This window comes from Dipodomys spectabilis, unplaced genomic scaffold (genome assembly GCF_019054845.1).
Source record: "Dipodomys spectabilis isolate Male_0828 unplaced genomic scaffold, ASM1905484v1 ptg000176l, whole genome shotgun sequence".
Lineage (NCBI taxonomy): Eukaryota > Metazoa > Chordata > Mammalia > Rodentia > Heteromyidae > Dipodomys > Dipodomys spectabilis.
Window position 1 is genome coordinate 1,287,163 of NW_024870853.1, and position 18,342 is coordinate 1,305,504.

Consider the following 18,342-nt stretch of genomic DNA (forward strand, 5'->3'; position numbering starts at 1 on the left):
AAAAATAATCTACAGTAAAATTTCTTGTGCTGCTATGATGTTGATAATAAAAGATTTAAAAATTTATCACATCTATTTCTAAACAACACCATTAATAAATAATGCACACAAAACTACAGTTTGAGGTATGGGAAGGTGGCTCAGTAATAGAGTGCTTGCCTTGTATTCATGAGGCCCTGGATTCGATTCCTCAGCACCACATAAGAAAAAGCCAGAAGTGATGCTGTGGCTCAAGTGGTAGAGTGCTAGCCTTGAGCTGAAGGGCTGAAGGACAGCGTCCAGGCCCAGAGTTCAGGCCCCACAACTGGAAAAACAAACAAACAACAACAACAAAAGAACAGTTTGAAAATTTTTGGGTCAAGCCCATCTAGAAACATAGCTACCATACAACCATTATTTGTGATAGAGGCAGTACTGAAATTGAATTTAGGGCCTTTTGCTTGCTAAGCAGGCACTTTACCTTGAGCCACACTCAAGCCCTTCTTCTTGTCAGTCATGGGCCTGAACTCTGGGCCTGGGCACTGTCCCTCAGCTCTTCAGCTCAAGGCTAGCACTCTACCACTTGAGCCACAGCGCCACTTCCGGCTTTTTCTGCTTATGTGGTGCTGAGGAATCGAACCCAGGGCCTCATGCATGCAAGGCAAGTGCTCTACCACTGAGCCACCTTCCCAGCCCCGGACAAACTATTTTTAATCATACCTTCTGACTACCATTGCTGTTATGTTTGTTTAATCCAATGGAGTGGTCGTCCACTATAAATTACTTTGCAGTCATTCCTTTACTTATTCATTCATTCATGTCTTCAGCATGTTTACTGAGCACTTGAACCAGGAATGTTTTGGGCATGGATAAACACAATGGCAGTCCTCATTTGCATCTTGTTTTTGTAGCCTGCCTGTCCACTTAGTAGAGCAGAAGCCACATTGCTCCCACAGTGTCCTCTTGGCTTTTCCTGTGCAGTACACAGCAAAGGTGCGTGTCATGTTGTCTCTTTCTCTACCCAATATATAAAACATACCCTGCCCTAGGCTCATTCTGGACTCTTTTTTTCTCTGTTTACATTCATCGCCCATGTAAAGCCACTTACCCTGCATCACCATTACCAAGGGATACTTTGCAATATGTCTTCTAGTACAGGTTGTGTACATAATCTGCTTTCAAAGAACTACCTGAAGTCTTTTATTGTTACTTCCAGTTATGTAGCGAGAAATCAAAGTTTAGAGAAGCAAATTCACTTGCCAAGGATCACACAGCTGGGTAGTCAAGGATAAAATCAAGATATATATATATATATATGAAGACCTGCAAGATTAGGTATGGTGGCTCAAGCCTATAATCTTAGTTACTCAAGAAATGGAGATTAAGAGGATCTTCCTTGAAGTCAGGCCAGGGAAAAAGTAAGACCTCATCTTAATCAATAGGTTGGTCATGGTGACATGTACCTGTCATCCAAGCTACATAAGAGGCCATAGGTCCAAAGTTGGCCCTATTTGAAAAATAACTGAGGCATAGCTCAAGTGGTAAAGCATTTAGGCAAGCATGAGGCTCTGAGTTCAAATCTCAGTACTAGCAAAAATAACTAAATAAACATAACATTTCACTTGGAAAAAACTATATTAAGTGAAGTAAGCCAGGCCCACAGAAATATAGGTCCCATAGTTTCCCTTATTTGCAATAACTAGTATATGTCTGAGACAAGCAGAAACGGTCAGATAAGTTGATGTTAGGTGAAATGAACCCCGAGATAAGGACTCAAATGCGTTTTCTTTCTTCTATTGTTTCTAACATATTTATAAGATGATTTCTTTGTTGCTTTGTATGTCCCTCCCCTATGGTATAACCCCTGCTTTCACTGTATTTGATGTTGGTATAATTTGTGGAGGGGAAGGGAAAAAACAAATCGTTTAAATAGGGATACAGGTGGACCCATTGCAACAATGAGTTGTACAATGCGTTACGTCCAAAAATAAACTTTACAACTTTGGCGCGGAGTGGGGAGGTCGGGGAGGAGTGAGGGGTGGGGGGAGAGGGCGAAGATAGGAAGGGAGGGGTAAGGAGAAACAAAGAAGGAGGCAACAATGCTTGATAAGAAATGTACTCATTACCTTGCTCATGTAATTGTAACCCCTTTGTACAGTATTTTCACAATAAAAAAAACTATTATTTTTACTTCACTCTACTGTGACACTAAAATACTTTGGCTATCATTTTCTGAATTATTTTTCCCCAAATTGAGGATTATGAATAGATTTTGAAAGTTGTGTTAGACTAAAAGGGTTTCTTCACTGCTAACCTTGTCAGAAACTTTGCTATGTCTACCTTCATTCATTCCATACATTTAGAGTGTGGATGACCTTTAGGTGCTATGGATGCAGTAGTGAGCCAGAGACACAAGTTTCTGCTCTCAGCCGGGCACTGGTGGCTCACACTTGTAATTCTAGCTACTCAGGAGGCTGAGATCTGAGGATCGAGGTTTAAGCCAGCCCAGGAAGGAAAGTCCATGAGACTCATCTCCAATAAACCATTCATAAAACCAGAAGTAGTGCTGTGGCTCAAGTGGTAGAGTGCTAGCCTTGACCTGAAGAGCTGAAGGACAGCGCCCAGACCCAGAATTCAAGCCCCACAAGTGACAAAAAAAAAAAAAAATTTACTCTCCCAAAGCTATGCTGTAGTTGTGATGGGGGAAAACAAGGTCCTATGTAAATAATGACCTCAACTGATTTAAAGACTTCTGGTGGGAGCAAGATTGACCAGAGCTGGGAGAGGGAGGCTTCTTTACATGGGTGGCTCACAGAAGCTTCCCTGGTGTGACTTTGGGGCTGAAACCTAAAGAAGCATGAAGGATGAATGTGGGGGAGGAGCCAACAGGAAGCAGCAAGTGCAGAGGCCCTGATGAGGGGGTTTGCTGCAATAAAAGGAAGCCCAGCCTAGAGTGAAGCTGGGATGGGGTGGGCGGGAATTTCGATTTTACATGGGCTGCTGATATGATGTGATTCCTGGTTTTTTTTTGTTTTTTTTTTGACACGTTTTATTATATATCCCAATCCCAAATTGGCTATGTAGCCCAGATTGGCTTAGAATTTGCCATCCTGCTGCTTCAGCCTCCCGACTTCTGGGATTATAGGCATGAACCATCATATTTGATTTTTTTTTTTAGTTTGTAGTTTTTGATGATTCTGTCTTGTTTACCTTAAATATGGTGTATTCACGTGTATATATTTGGCTTTAAAACAATTCTGTTTGGATGCTGGTGACTCATGCCTGTAATCACAGCTACTCAGGAGACTGAGATCTGAGGATCACGGTTGAATGCCATCACAGGCAGGAAAGTCCATGAGACTCTTATCTCTAATTAACACCAAAAAGCCAGAAATGGAACTATGGCCCAAGTAGTAGAGCACTATCTTTGAGCACAAAAGCTTAGGGCCAGTGCCCAAGCCCTGAGTTCAAAGCCCCAGGACTGTTACACATACATACATACATACATATATACAGACAGACAGACACACTCCTCCCCCCCCCCCCCCCACTGCTTTTGGCAGCTGTGGCTCATGCCTGTAATCTCAGCTACTCAGTAAGCCATTTATTGGGAAGGAGGAGCCCCAAAGAAATTCAGGTTTGCTAGGCTTTCGTGGCTATTCTTTTTTTTTTTTTGGGTCCGGTCGTGGGGCCTGAACTCTGGGCCTGGGCTCTTTTCCCTCAGTTCTTCAGCCCAAGGCTAGTGCTCTACCACTTGAGCCACAGCGCCCCTTTCGGCTTTTTTCTTTTTGTTTATGTTTTGCTGAGGAATCAAACCCAGGGCCTCGGGCATGCAAGGCAAGCGCTCTACCACTGAGCCACCTTTCTTAGAGCCCTGCGGCCTGCCAGCCATCAAAGGTGCTTGTCAGGTGGGTGCTGGGTTTGCTACTGGTTATGGCTGTGGGCGGGGCTTAGAGAGTTGGGAATCCCTTCTGCACTCCTTCCTGCTGCCCTTTGTCCAGTTTGCCTAGAACAGATTGCCAGCAGTAGGTTCCTCTGTTGATGGAGCGAGCGTGGGAACTGCGAGCGTGGGAACCCTACTCTCGTTGCCACATTAGATTTCCAAGGGCTGCTATGTATTTACTGTTAGCAGCCAGCACCCAAGCATCAACTGGGTATTCTTTCCAGCCTGACATATTGCAATTTCTTAATTTTTGCTTCTATAATTAGCGGAAAAAATGGCCATTCAGGTTTTGAAATTAAATATATCTTTTCTCATTAGGAAGAGAAGACATTTTCCCATATGTGTGCCTCCTGATAGTATTTCTCTTCGTCTGTTCGTACTGTTGTTCTTTTTTTGTGTGTGTGCAAGAGTATTTTTGTCACAGCTGCCAAGTCTGGTGAGAGGCCTGCTCTGATGTGCTCTGCCAACAAGGATGGATAAGGGTTGACATTGCTGCCCACTCACTTCTTGGAAAATTAGAAGCTTCTCTAAGCTTATTTTTTATCTTTAAAAAAGAATCAAGGCAACAGCGATACTCACAAGACAATATGTTGGAAATGAACTTTACAACTTGGGGGGATTGGGGGAAGGGACAGTGGGAGAAAAACAAGGGAGGGATAACAATGTTCTACAAGAAATACACTCATTACCTTATGTATGTAACCCCTCTGTACACCACCTTGACAATAAAAATAGATTTAAAAAAAGAATCAAGGCTTGACTTTGGGACCTGTCACTCTCAATTGTTTCCCCCCCCCCCCCCCCCCCCACAACTTAAGCTTTACCACTTGAGTCATGCCTCCACTTCCTGCTTTTTTCTGGTTAATTGCAGATAAGAGTCTTTTGGATTTTTCTGTTCAGGTTGGCTTTGAACCTCAATCTTCAGATCTCAGCCTCCAGAGTAGCTAGGATTACAGGAGTGAGACACCAGCATCTCGTTTATGGTTTCATATTTTCCCCCTGGAGCTAATGTGAACTGTAATCCTTGTATTTATGCTTTCTGTGCAGCTAGGATGACAGGTTTTCCTCACAATGTCCAGTTATTGGTTGAAATGAGGGCTCTATGACTTTTCTTGGGTTGGCTTGGAACTTTGAGCCTCCTTATTTTAGCCTCCCCAGTAGCTGAGATTATAGATATGAGCCAGCATGCCTGGCTGAGATTAAGCACTTCTTCAGTTGTGTGTGCGTGTGTGTGTATGTGCGTGTGTGTGCATGTGCGTGTGTGTGCATGTGCACGCACCAGTCTTGGGGCTTGAACTCTGGGACTAGAAACTGTATAGATTTCTTTTTGGTGATTAATTGGAGATAAGAGTCTCACAGACTTTCCTGCCCAGACTGACTTTGAACCAAGATCCTCAGATCTCAGCCTCCTGAGTAGCTAGGATTACAGGCATGAGTCACTGGCACTTGGTCCTTTTCATGTTTATTGGACATTTGAATTTTTTCTTTGATGGTGAACTATGTAAGTTGAAGAGTTGTAATGAAGTAATTTTAGAGGAGGAGTAAAAAGATCTGAGAGCACAAGGGAAATTGAAGAGGTTACCTTTTAGTGGTCCATTGGTTATAGACCATAAAAATATCTACTTGGGCCAGGCCCTGGAGGCTCATGCCTGTAATCCTAGCTACTAATGAGGCTAGGATATGAGGATCACGGTTCAAAGCCAGCCCAGGCAGGAAAGGCCATGAGACTCTTATCTCCAATAAACAACCAGGAAACTACAAGTGCTGGTGTGGCTCAAGTAGTAGAGCACTAGCCTTGAGCTGAACACCTGAGGGACAGTGCCCAGGCCCAGAGTTCAAGCCCCATGACCAAGAACAACAACAACAAAATCTACTTGGGCACAAATGGAGGTGATTGGAGGAAAGAGAAACCAAGAATGTGGAATCGATCCTCTAAATGAACGCTGCTAAGATCTGCTTTTGGGTATGATGGGGACGTGGGGAGACCCCAGATGAAAGGTGGCACCTGACAGGTGTAGCAGCCTTGGTCTGGAAACTGCAATGGGGAGGGAGCAAGGTGCTTGTGCTATCTCCATGTGCAGAAGTGCTGAGGAAAGACCTACGGAAAAGTAAGGTCCTTCCTTCTTTCTTCTTTCTTTCCTTTCTTTCTTCCTTCCTTCCTTCCTTCTTTCCTCCCTTCCTTCTTTCCTTTCTGTCTGTCTTCTCTTTCTTCATTTCATTTTTTCCTTTCTTTGTACTGGTACTGGCCTTGAACTTAGGGCCTGTACCCTGTCACTTAGTTGTTTTTTTTTTTTTTTTTGGGCCACAGCTCCACTTTAGCCTTTTTGGTGTGGTTAAGTGGAGATAAGAGTCTCTTGAATTTGTCTGGCTAGGCTGGATTTGAACCTCACTCCTCAGATCTCAGCCTCCTTAGTAGCTAGGATACAGGAGTGAACGGATGACACCTGGCTCGAGAGGGGCTTTCTGTTTGAGCCACTGGAGTATTTATCAGTCCTGAGACATGGGGCTCTGTGGGCACCAATGAAGAAGATAGGGATGAGGAGAACCATAGATCAGAGTGGAGTAGGTATGACTAGGTTGCAGCCAAGGTGGTGACTCCTAGCAGCAATGTCAGGACCTTTGGGCCTGGTCTCAAGAGAGAATGCCTGGATCTGCATTGGCCAGTGCTTTACACCTGCACCTGGGACTCTGCCTAGTTTACAGTGGGAGCTCATCGCATACCTGTGTATAGAAGAAATAAAGAAGTAGATGGATTGACACACAGAGCATTGTCTTTGGTAGGTGCTTGATAGTGAATAATACCATTTTAATCAAAGTATTTTATGATGGGTCTATTTATCCATTTGCATATGACACATGATGAGATGCACTGGAAAGACTTTCCTAATGGGGCCTAATGGAGAAACACAAAAATTTAATTGAAATGGCCAGCCTGTGTCCCAGGGTGGAGATGATAATTTAAAAAAGCTGTCAACCTCATCAAATAAACTGCAATTGGTCTAGAGAATGGAATGGATGAGTTTTATAGAAAGGGACATTAGAAAATAAGAAGTGGGGACCATGTGCCAATAGCTCATGTTTGTAATCCTAGCTACTCAGGAGGTTGACATAAGTAGGATCACAGTTTGAAGCCAGCCAGGTAGAAAAGTTTGTGAGACTTTATCTCCAATTAACCAGCAAAAAGTCAGATTGGAGATGTGGCTCAAGGGGTAGAGTACTACCTGAGCAAGCAAGCTGAGCAAGCATAAAGCTTCAAGTTCAAACCTCAGACCCTATAAAGTATCAAGAAAATAATTATTTGGGCTTAGCACACACCTGTCACCTCAGGTAGCTTCTCAGATAGCTACTCAGGTAGCAGAGGTTAGAAGATTGTGGTCCAAGACCATTCTGGGCAAAAGTGAGACACCCAGTGTGAAAAAATGAACTAAGCACTGAGATGTGGGTCGTACCTGTAATCCCAGCTACTTGAGTAGTGGATTATCTGGAGGATCTTTGTTTCAGGCCAGCTCAGGCAAAAAGTTAGCAAAACCCTGTCTGAGCACAGTGGTTTACACAATAATCCCAGCTTCTCAGGAGGCATAGGTAAGATTGTGGTATGAGGCCAGCTACAGGGTAAACAAAACAAAAAGCTAGACCTTATCCCAAAAAATAACTGAAAGCAAGGTCTGGTGGTATGGCTCACATAGTAGAATACCTGCTTAGCAATCAAGAGTTCCTGAGTTGAAACCCCAGCACCACTACCACAAAAAAAGTATCAGCAAGTGTTTAGCACGTGCTGTTTATGGGAGAGAGAGCCTGTGATGAACACAGACCTTTGTCACTGAGAGCTCCCATCAAGGAAGAACTTGTTGCTCACATACTGGGAGCCCTGCCAACATAGAATCTTCTTCAGCTGTCCACTCCTTCAAGAATGTCTGAGCAATATAGAAATGCCTCACTCAAGATCATGCTCTTGAAAGGTGGTCCAGGGCCAATAACTCATTGGAAGCAGAGGTGTGGAAGCCTGTCCTGCCATCTAGCACAAGACACCTATTGCATTCTTTCTTTCTTTCTTTTTCTTTTTGTTGATCGTGGGGCTTGAACTCTGGCATGGGCGCTGTCCCTCAGCTCTTCAGCTCAAGGCGAGTGCTCTACCAGTTGAGCCACAGTGCCACTTTCGGTTTTATGAATGGTTTATTGGAGATAAGAGTCTCATAGACTTTCCTGCCCAGGCTGTATTTGAACTGTGATCCTCAGGTCTCAGCCTCCTGAGTAGCTAGGATTACAGGCGTGAGCCACCCACTGGTGCCTGACATATTGCATTCCTTCCTCTCTCTCTCTCTCTCTCGATGTGTGTGTTGCTGGTGATGGAACATGGAACCCAGGCCCTCTCATGCCAGCCAGATGCCCCACCACTGAGCCATACCATAACCCCTGAGTCATTTAAACTGTAGAACTTGCCATGAGTGTGCTTTTTTGCTGCTCTTTCCTGCCCAGACCAACTTCGCTCTCTTCTCTTCTGTTCTCTTCTACACACATCGTACCCTGTCCAGGACATCTCCTAGAACATTCTGCCCAGTAATTGCATCTCAGTCCATTTCTGGGGGAAACCAGATCAAGACTGCACCCCCAGGGAAGGGCCATCCACCTAATGCTTTCAGGGAATGGAGCTAGTTGTATTTATTGGCTAAGAAGAAGGAAGCCTAGGGAAGTTGGGGAGATCCTGTCCATCAAAAACGTTTTGTTTTGGTATTGGTCCTGGGGCTTGAACTCAGAGGCTGGGTGTTATCCCTGAGTTTTTCTTGCTCAAGGCTAGTACTCTACCACTTGAGCTCCAATTCTGGATCAAAAAAGACACATGTTTAATCCAGAATTGGAGCTGGCATTGAACCATGATTCCCAGATCTCAGCCTCCTGAGTAGCTAGGATTAGAGGCATGACACACTGGCACCTGGCTCAATTTTTATAAATGGCTGACAACATGGTACTCCTGATGATGCAAGTGAGTTCCTCAGCCTTCCATTTGTACCTTTGCTCAAAGGCAAACTCATTCCTTGCTTAATTAGTACACCAGAACCTGTCTTCTAAACTCATTTGATGAATTTGATCAGTGTGGGTTGTCCCTAGAAGAATCACTAACTCACATTTCAGTGGCCAAAAGAGGTTCTGAGACAGCCAGACATCCAACTGCAGGGTCTCACGAAGGGACCACCTGCCATCAAGTCCACTTGCATCCAGTTAGGCCCCTTCTCTGACTTTCCCTTCCTTTAAACAAATGCTATATTGATAGAGCCATGACTCCTCTCCTTTCTAGTGTTTGCCTTGGTGTCTGTTTCCAGTTTTGATGACTTTTTTTCTTTTGAGGACTGGGATTTGAACTTGGATTGACACTTGCAAGAGCTCTACCATTTGAACCCTAACCTGTTTTGGTCATTTTTGCCCAGGCTAGCCTTGATAGAGATCCTCTAATTTAAGCTTATGAGCATGGCACTATGCCCAACTTTATTGATTGAAGTGGGATTTCATGGACTTTTGTGTCCACAATGGCCTCAAAACATGATCCTCCCAATCTCAGCCCTCTGAGTAGCTAGGATTATAGACATGAACCACGATTCCCGGATTTGGTTTTATCTATTTATTTGTGTCCATTTAGGGACATCAGCTAGTACTGAGGCCTGTTAGGTCTGCCAGGGAGAACAGCCCCTCCCCCTTCCTCTTCACCTGCCTGAAACCAGTAATCATCTGCCAGTCACCTGACCGAGTCAGCAAAGGACCACAGACGCGGAGGTCACTTCTTCATCTGCTGAGGCCACTTCCTGAGCTGCCCTGGTCTAGGCTCCCTTGGACAGTAAGAGGTTCCCCAAGCTCTAAGATCACTTCTGCATCCACTGTGATCCAACTTCTTGCCTTTCCCTATATAATCCCACTCAACACAAGTCCCTCTTTTCCCTACCCTTCTCTCTCCACACACTTCCATCTGTGGGGGCAGGCAGTTTGCTCTCCCCCCAATAAACTCCTTTTTTTGCCAGTCCTGGGGCTTAAACTCAGGGCCTGGGAGATGTCTCTGAGCTTCTTTTGCTCAAGGCTAGGACTCCACCACTTGAGCCACAGCACCACTTCAGGCTTTTTGTGTTTATATGGAACCCAGGGCTTCATGCATGATAGGCAAGAACTCTACCACTATGCCACATTCCCAGCCCCCCAATAAACTCTCTTCTATCTGAACTATGTGGCAGTTTTCTTTCTGGGAACCTTACAAGGCCTAGAGAGACATGGATGTGAGCTGCAAGGTCCTCAATCTTAGAAACTAGAGAGCAAGGCTCCTATTTGATAGGAGTTGACCTTCTTGTAGGTAGAGCTGTCACCATCTGCATGGTGGGCTCATACCTTTTTTTGTGGGGTGGAAGTGATCAGGAACACACTGGGTCATGGTGGGTTGATTCTGGCCGAACTCAATATGGTGTCCTTTTCTGAGTGGCTTTCTGAGCTAGGGAAAAAAGTAAGACAGTGCCAAAGCCATCTCCTGTCAGGATTTGCTTTATGAGCGGCAGAACTTGAATGGTTGAAGTCTGGGAGCACACATTACCTGCCCATGTGACCAAGGTAGGTGTGCTGGGTTTCTGCATGATATTGTGGACCATGAGTTTGTTCAGGGTCTTCAGGGCTTTGTGAACATTACACACAATGTATGTGAGTTGCATTGGAGGCCAAGGGAAGACCTGGAAAGACTGTAGCTTCATTTGCTTTTAGGTACCTGCTTTTAGTTAACATTAAAAATGACAAATCTGCAGCTCGAACTGGAGGGCAGTGGTAGAGCACTAGCCTAACATGTACAAGACCCTGGGTCCCATCCCCAGAAATGCAAAAGAAAAAAATCACTAATTTTGGAGACCAGGCATCTAAATGGAATGCTAGTCTACCCCTAGCTTTGCTGTAGGCCACACCTGTGACATATGGGTCATAACAACAATGGATGCTTACTTAACTTTTCAGAGACTGGAAGATTCCTTCTGTTGCAAACACTGCCTCTTCACCTGTCCTCAGGCGTCCAATGGGTGACCTGTCTCCTTTTAGTGAGCACACCGTCTGTTGTGAAACTTATCTGAGTGAGTGGCAGGCTGTACAGGGGACTGGGTCTGGTTGGGGACATGCACACACACACACACACACACACACACACACACACACACACACACACACACAGAGTGATAAAATGCTATCACAAACAATGTTGAAGGTCTGAATTTAGCCATTAGCCCTACAATGAAACTCAGGCAGTGAAACAAAGTGCTTTTGACAGAAAAAGGTTTATTTTAAGAAGACACAAACAGCTCTAGCTATACAAAGAATATAGTTCAATTGCTGGTAGCAAGCCAGTAAGGAATGCTTTAAAAAGAAAAAAAGAAAAAAGAGAGAAAGAATAGACAAGAAAACCCTTTGCAATAACACCCCACAGAGGGTTCCCTTCATTTTGTGCTGGAACCCTACAAAGACTGGGATCATGGTCTCTCCTAGTTGCTGCTTCTTCTAGAAATTTGACTCACAGTCCCATCACTGGGGGAGTGGCCTGAACTCTGCTTCAGCTGAGAACACTGGTCTGTTGGCTCCTGGCTCTTTGCTTGTGTTTAAACACGGGTTGAAGTTCAGCGAGCACCTAATGCTCCACTGATTGGCAGCTACCACCTGATAATCTTCAGCTCTCATTTGGCCTTTAGCAAAGGTGGTCTTTGGGCTCCTTTAGGGTCTGTGGGTAACCCTAATTTCCCCTCCTAATTCTGGCAGAAAGAAACCATTTCCTGGGTGCTTTGAAAGAGGAAAAATCTTTCAAGTTACTTGTGTCTCTGATTTTTAAAAATTTGGATTTTAGAAAGTGTTTAGATCCCTGGGCTCAAATGATAGAAATCAAGCTAAAAGTCCTAAAAAGCAAATATGCTGGGCTAAAAACGTTACGCTTTAAGGGCTTGTGTTCAAGTGATGGGTCCTTGTGGAATTAAGAGTTCTGGCTCAAGGTGTATCCATCTACCTGTCAGTGTCACAGAGGAGATTTTTTTTTTTTTCAAATTACTTCATGGACAGGTCTCAAAAGACAAGAGAGAGAAGATCAGGAATTCTAAGTCCCTTCTGGCCTAGCCCTGTGCCAGAGCGCTGAGAATGCTGGCTGGTGTTCACAAGCATGTGTGTAAGTGTGTGGTTTGTTAGGCAAAATGACCCTCACAGTCCAAGTGGAGAAACCTCACTTCACACAAGCATACAGCTTCTCATCCCTCCTACAGTATGGCAGGTGGAGTTGAAAGCTGGGAAGAGAGAGAAGTAAAGGTTTTAAGACTCACATTAGAGGTTTAGAAAACAGGACAATGTGGTTTGCTAATGTCTCCTAGCTGTGGTGCTGCATGGGCACCCCTAGGTGCCTATCATGAAGGTTTAGCAGCCCAGGGGGCAGGTACCTCATAAGTTTTCTTGTGAGTACTGAGTGTGCTGTCTAGCACTAGGTACAAACGACATGCAGAAACAGACACACACAGCCAGGTGCTGGAGGCTCAAGTCTGTAATTCTAGAAACTCAGGAGGCTAAGATCTGAGGATCATGGTTTGAAGCTAGCTGGAGCAGGAAAGTTTGTGAGACTATCTGTAATAAACTACCAAAAAAGCCAGAAATGGAGCTGTGGTTCGAGTGGTAGAGTGCTAATCTTGAGCAAAAAGCTCAGGGACAAAGGTCAGGCCTTAAGTTCAAGCCCCAGGACCAGCATGTGCGCGCGCACACACACACACACACACACACACACACACACACACACACACACACACACACACATTCAGAGCCTTAGCTCAGGGACAATGACCAGGCCTTAAGTTCAAGCCCCAGGACCAACACGCACACACACACACACACACACACACACACACACACACACACACACGCACACACACACATTCAGAGCCTTAGCTCAGGGACAATGACCAGGCCTTAAGTTCAAGCCCCAGGACCAACACGCACACACACACACACACACACACACACACACACACACACACACACACGCACACACACACATTCAGAGCCTTAGCTCAGGGACAATGACCAGGCCTTAAGTTCAAGCCCCAGGACCAACACGCACACACACACACACACACACACACACACACACACACACACACACACACATTCAGAGCCTTAGCTCAGGGACAATGACCAGGCCTTAAGTTCAAGCCCCAGGACCAACACGCACACACACACACACACACACACACACACACACACACACACACACACACACACACACATTCAGAGCCTTAAAACCAGCTTTTCGAACCTGAAAAGCTGGTGATTTCTCTTGGAAATGATAGATTGGACTAGAATCTAATGGCGCAAAGCTACCAAGCTTTTCAAGGCCAGCTCTAAATTTGGGATGGCAGCATGGGAAAGGACAGGGTGGCCCAACACGTTGGCAGAGCAGACATTGAGGGGGAAGGAGAGCAGTCAGAGGACAAAAGAACTGAGAAAATTCAGACTCCCATTCTTTCCTGCCAGCTGACCCCAAACCTGGGGAAGCAGAGGCCATTGAAATGACAAGGACTGATCCAGAGAAGAGAATAAGAGAATGAAAATTTCTACACTGAGGTAGTCAGTAATGAAAGTGAGTGTGAGAACCAGCCCACAAAGGATACCTTACTGAAGAGTAGTACTTGTTATATGCAGCCCCTCTTCACCTGTCCATGTGCAGTCACACTGACCTTCCAGAGATGTAAGGCAGTAAACCCAGCATGTGGTAAACATGGGGCAGGTTGCAGAAATGCCTGTCCCCAAATAGTCTGGATTAAGGGGTCAGCAAACCCTGACAAGTGGGCCAAATTAAGCCTGAAGCTTTGCCTGGCCTACGGGCTAAGAATGGGCTTTCATGTTTTCCTGGGGTTATATAATAACACTAGCAACAAATAAAACTATGCTTTAGGGACTTCATGTGCTTCAAAAAATATAAAAAATGACTCTGGCCCTTTGCAGAAAACTGTGTCAATGCCTGGGATACATGACGGAGAAAATCCTCCCAATCTCTAGGGAGAATCCTCATAACATGAATGAAAAGGGAAAGTAGAGGAAGTTCAGGAAAAACGGGAATAGAAAGAACTAGAAATAAGGCTCATATGATTAGCATAGCACTCAAGTTGCCTTGTTTGTGTCCATGGAATAGCGAAGTACACATGAACTATGGAAGTAGCCCCAAGAGTAGGTAAGAGAGTCACATTAAGGAACACTAGGCAAAGAATGTTCTGGAAGAGAGATTCCATGTAGTGTTCCGCATTAATTAGGAAACTTTGTTACTGTCTAAGATGGAGAGGAAATTTGAGCCCAGGGATTGAGAAAATATCAATCCAAGTGAAATTTCTTGAAGATAGTTCATGAGTACTTAACCATATGAAAACTTCTCAAAAAGGATTAGGAAGGGAAGGTTATAGTAGATTCTAAAAATGTTAATATTGGTTTGCCCTACTTTAAATAAACATCAAATACAAAAGTTCTCATTTTAAAAATAAATAGAGACATTAAAGGACAATGATAGTAGGCATCTTGATTTTTTAAAAGAAGCTCTCAGAAGATTCTATTATATTGGGAAGCTTCCCAACTAAAAATAAAGTTTGATCTATAAAAATCCATTCTTTATACAATTTTTAGGGAAAAGATTCATTGTACAAAGTAGGGCACGGATACTGAATGTGGAGGGAAATTGAAGTTTTTAAACTGAAATAAAGTTTATCTTTGGATTCATGAACTAAAGAACTTAGCACATTTTGGTAAAGTGCATATGTGTGTGTGTGTGTGTGTGTGTGTGTGTGTGTGTATGTGTGTGTGTGTTTGTTGTTATACCTGGGAAATTCATGTCACAAAAATAGAAGCCAACTGTGGTGTTTTTAAATAACTGCAATACTTTAAATGACAAAACAGCCCAGAAGCAGGAGACCTGGAATTGGGGCTGGGTCCTGCCTCCAGACTTACTGACTTTAGGTAAAGCCACTAGACCTTTCTGGGCCTTAAGTTTCCTCATCGATGCAATGAGAGAAGTTGGTCCCTTTCACTTCTAACATTCTGTGGCTACAGATAAATACAGAAATAAGATAAATACAACAATATAGAAGTAGGAAATATTTCCCCCAAAGTAATCTTTGGAGTCAGTAGAAAAGGGTAGCAATGAAATATAATAAAAAGAATAAAATTTTAACTACTAGCCAGAGTAAATATATCTCATTTAAAAATGAATGGTAAGGATTAAAATTTACAGTTCATTAGGAGACATGGAAACACACATTTTGATACTTTTCACCATCTTACACACGTGGAGGAAGGAATGGATTTGAGGTGACAGTACGCCGAGCGCAGTGCCGCATTTGCATGCATAACATTTTATAAAATCAGACATTTAAAAAAAAGCTCAAGACCACATAGGAATAAATTTCTATAAAGCTTGGTATTACAAAGAGGATTGACTGGGTGTCCTGGTTTCATTTTCTCAAGGGTTCATTACTTCCAAATTATACCCTTTAATCTTAAAATCCAAGATAATGCTTTGAGAGCTCTTCTAGACACAGGCCATGATGGGCATTTATGGGTGGGCAATTCCAAGCAAGCCTAATACCTTTCCCTTTTCTCTACATCTGAGCTAAAAATATTAGGGGTTGGAGGTGTGGCTCAGGTGGTAGAGTGCCAGCCAATGAGCAAAGCCAAGTGTCAGCGAGCTTGAATCCCGGTGGTCTCGGACAAAAAATATTAGGGCAAATGTGCTAGTTAAGTCAAACCAAAGGTTTTTCAGCTTGAACAAGGATTTGATTTAATCCAATAATTTTTTGTGCCTGTCTTGGGGCTTGAACTCAGGGCCTTGGCATTGTCCCTGAGCTTTTTTGCTTAAGGGTAGAACTCTATCACTTGAGCCACAGCTCCACTTCAGGACTATTGGTGGCTAATTGGAGACAAGATTCTCACAGACTTTGAATTGTAAATCCTCAGATCTCAGCCTCCTGAATAGCTAAGATTACAAGAGTGAGCCAATGGCACCTGACTCCAATAATTTTTTAATACCAGAAAAATGGGTGCCTGACCAAAGTAATGGTCTCTTGGCCAGAGATTAACTAATTACCATAATGACAGACAAAACAATGGGAAAGATTCAGATGCTTAGCTTGTTGTGGCTATAGTGATTCAGGGGCTTGAAGAACTAACACCACTGGATCGTTCCTTCTCTCCCTTTTCTACTCCCTCTCTCCCCAGGGATGCTGCTGTTGCTGATCCTGACACACTTTAAGAACCCCTGATCTAGACTTTGGGTTTTACTGAAATATATAGACCTCCTTCCCCTAACCCACTACTCGTGTAAAATTCTTTTGGCTGTACTTATTAAAGTGCCTCAAATAGGAATCTGTAACTATAGACTATTTCAGACAGAAATCTGTTTCAAAGTATTCTAGGACTTTGCTTATTTCATATCATTGTTTAAGTCATTACACTCAGTTTTCCCTTTGACAAAGGCACTTCTTTGTACCTCATCTCCACTCTCTTGTCTTTTCAGATCCTTAATATCTTTGCCACTTCTAGCTGAAATACATGCAAAAGCTTTGGAGGAACTGGGGCTGTGGTGTAGACATGGTCTCGTTCTCTCACCAAGTTGCAGTGTTGAATGGAAAAAATGTGTGTGTGGGGGTGGGTGGGTAGGGACCAAGGCCTGTAGATTCCATAAGGTTGTTATGATAAGTTTAGTAATCACTGGACGACTGGTAACAATTGGACAGTTTCACCTCTCACAAACAGGATACATTTTTTTCACAAACTCTTTAAATCTTTGTGTTCTTTTACTCAAATGTTAATTAATTGTATTTATGGAACCATGTTAATGTACAATATGAAGGATCTAGGCTTTCTCAGTGGCTTTCCAGTAGCCTATCCTGAGAGTTCATTGGCAGTAACCATATTGACTAGCAATGAATATCTGGATAATCTGACCATCAGCTATGAACTACAATGATTTCCAGAAGACAAAGATATTTTCACCACTCTGCAGGGAGCTGTCAGAAAATCTGGCCTTTCCATGGTACAAAATGGACTTCTACAACTAGCTGATGCCTAACATTCTGCAAGCAGCACTTCATTCCTTTGGCTTAAGGCTTTCCCCCTGTTAAAATACAAGTGACCTGGGGCTGGGAAGGTGGCTCAGTGGTAGAGTGCTTGCCTCGCATGCATGAGGCCCTGGGTTTGATTCCTCAGCACCACATAAGCAGGAAAAAACCGGAAGTAGTGAGGTGGTTAAAGTGGTAGAGTGAGTACTAGCCTTGAGCTGAAGAGCTGAAGGACAGCACCCAGGCCCAGAGTTCAGGCCCCACGACCGACCAAAAAAAAAAAAAAAAACCCCAAAAAAAAACAAAAAACAAGCGACCCTCAAGAGAGGTAGCATTAAGCCTCATCATCTCAAACTAAATGAATTTATCCCTTTCCTGAGAGCATGTTTTTCTTAGGAGGAAAAGAAAGTAGGAGGCACTGAGGAGAGTTGGTGCTGGGACATAATGATTAGGGAGCATGGAGCAGAAAGAGACAGGATTGTATAATAGAATTCATTGCTTAGCTGCAGGCTATCCCTGGGGGTTGGGGTGGGGTAACACCACTAAAACAGGTTTTGGAGCAGGTTACCCCGAAATCTGCTGCTTTCTGATAATACTGAAAATTCTTTAATGCATAGGCATACAAAGGCTTCTTGCGATGAATGAAAAAATAGCAATAAAACATTTGGTGCGACAATAGATAGGGAGTTATCTCCCCCAAATCAGAACCACCACACTGGGAAGAAGAGAAACTTAGGCTATGCTACAGAGTGAAAAATCACAGGGTCGGGACGAGGCTAAGGCACTTGCAGGGCCCTGAGAGCAGGCGCCTCAAATTTTGTGCCCTTGTAGGCACCTAGGTAGCCTCACCTTAGTCCTGGCCCTGGCAAATCATATTAAAGTGAAAGCTCACCATTGGCAAACATGGAAGGCTGAACCAGTGAGGAACATGGCATTGAGCTTGAACTTGTCCTTTTCCTAATTCAGGGATGAGGAAGGGGGCAGGTGCATGGGCAGATATGTTCAGAGATAGGTACACAGAGATCAGATCTGTATCATTCAAGTGGGTGTCAGGCAAAATGCTTGTTGGAAGAGCCTTAGAGACTCAGTTATTGGTGACATGATCAGATTGGTTGATCAAAGTGTGATCATTGAGCTAATATAATCTAGCTGACTGCCTGTGACCTTGCCTCATTCACATGGTTGAGATATTGACCATAGATGTAGTTCATGTGGGAACAAGTCGGGGGGTCAGGTAAGAGGTCTAGGCAGGCCAAATAGTACAGGAAAAGGAGAAGAGAAACCAATCAAGCCAGCCTTACTACTTACACTATCTTGCTTAATACTACCAAGTACAATGCCTTT

At 43.8% G+C, this 18,342-nt stretch overlaps 1 long non-coding RNA gene across 1 annotated transcript; it reads right to left on the reverse strand.

The window, feature by feature from the left end:
* Positions 1-3,429: 3,429 nt before the first annotated feature.
* Positions 3,430-15,792, reverse strand: LOC122120687. The gene is made up of 3 exons (XR_006149769.1): positions 13,674-15,792; positions 4,603-4,611; positions 3,430-3,440 (listed from the first exon to the last, which is right to left on the reverse strand). It is a non-coding gene; the product is annotated as an uncharacterized LOC122120687 (long non-coding RNA).
* Positions 15,793-18,342: the final 2,550 nt, after the last annotated feature.